Source organism: Cydia pomonella, unplaced genomic scaffold (assembly GCF_033807575.1).
Source record: "Cydia pomonella isolate Wapato2018A unplaced genomic scaffold, ilCydPomo1 PGA_scaffold_82, whole genome shotgun sequence".
In the NCBI taxonomy this organism is placed as follows: Eukaryota; Metazoa; Arthropoda; class Insecta; order Lepidoptera; family Tortricidae; genus Cydia; species Cydia pomonella.
In genome coordinates, this window is record NW_026907915.1 from 50961 (window position 1) to 52780 (window position 1820).

Sequence of the window (1820 nt, forward strand, 5' to 3'; positions counted from 1 at the left end):
ACGGAATTAAAAGAACTGTCATACGGATCATCATTCGACACGAGAAAGAATGTAGTATATATACATATACTACATTTCACGCCTGTATATATTATAAGCACTAGTCAATCCCGAATAAATTAATCTATGGATACCGTATTGGAACCAGTACCAGTGTTGGTGAAAATGACTGATCCGCAGGTTTGCAGACAGAACAACCCTTTGTTGACTTTAATTCTTCATAGGTATTTAGTTTGTACAGAATCAGAAGAAACGAGGATTTGCGTAGACAAAGCTTCAGGCGCTATGAGCAATACCTATTCTATTTATTTGTTTTGATATTCTAGGTATCGTAATCTAAAAAAAAATAACAAAACGCGACAGCGTTATCGCAAACCCGGATTATATTGAGACTAAAATATCGTCAAATTTTAAGATGCAGTAAGTTCGTGTTCTTCGCTCACTCTCAATGAGCATAAGCGAGAGCGAGATAGAAGTGCGTGCCCGGGAGCGCGGGTATTATGTTTCTTGAGTTAAATATTTGTGAGTTTTAAAAACGTAGTCGCTAAGTTTCCTCAAGCATAATATTGCTCATTTTTAGGGTTCCGTACCCAAAGGATCAAACGGGACCCTATTACTGAGACTCCGCTGTCCGTCCGTCCGTCCGTCCGTCCGTCTGTCACCAGGCTGTATCTCATGAACTGTGATAGTTAGCCAGTTGAAATTTCTACAGATTATGTATTATATATTCTCTTTATAACGACAAATACTAAAAACAGAATAAAATAAATATTTCTTTCCAATCTCGAGGTTCTCATCCAATCACCGAAGTTAAGCAACGTCGGGCGGGGTCAGTACTTGGATGGGTGACCGTTTTTATAGATAATGGTACGGTACGGAACCCTTCCTGTGCGAGTGCGACTCGCACTTGGCCGGTTTTTTTTATTAGAAATAATTTTAATATCTTTAGATTTTGTGTAAAAAAAACAATTAAAGTGCATTTTAGACCTATGCTCGGGATTTTTTCTATCGAGCAAAAGTCAGAAACACAGAATTCGAATCGATGAATTCCCTAGAGAAAGGCCTCAAAATTACTTATTAAATTGATGAATTCCCTAGAGAAAGGCCTCAAAATTACTTATTAAATTGATGGCAACCATATTGTGAACCAAAAAAGCGTTACGACTAGATTTAAATCCGTTTTCTGAACCTTGAATGACACAATTTTGCCTGGGTCTAGGGCTGTCACTAGCTGAATTTTATAAATGTACAGAAAAGAGTAAAAATAAGCTTGCCTAAACTGCTTAAATGAGTTTATTTATTACAAGCTTTTTATTAACTTGCAATGTTTGTTTGTTTAAGTCAAATTTTGCAAGTCGATTTTCACCGACTTTCTGTGTGGGTACCTATGTAGATCTGCTGACAATGCAATAATAAACTAACGTTATCAAAAAAACTTATGGGTATTAAAATGAAAAAATTATAAAAAAAAAACTTATTCCAATCTGTTATTATATTTTTATTGTAGTTACTTGCAATTGTATATTTATTGTATTATAATTATGTTGTATGTTTACAATCAATTTTCAACCACTTATTAGCGACCAATTGAGGTGTTTGACATACTTATGTAACTTGGGTGACAATGCAATGTTTATGGTATCATCGAGATGGTCTGATGATGGAGACCGAAAATAGCAACTTCTAAACTACACATAATAAACCCACTGTGTTTAGGCTCATTTGATTTGTCTTGCAGTTATCTTTCTTATCGAAATCTGGGTTGTCAGGTCGATTACAATTGGAGGTCAAAGGTGATGGGTGATTAGAACTTTACAATG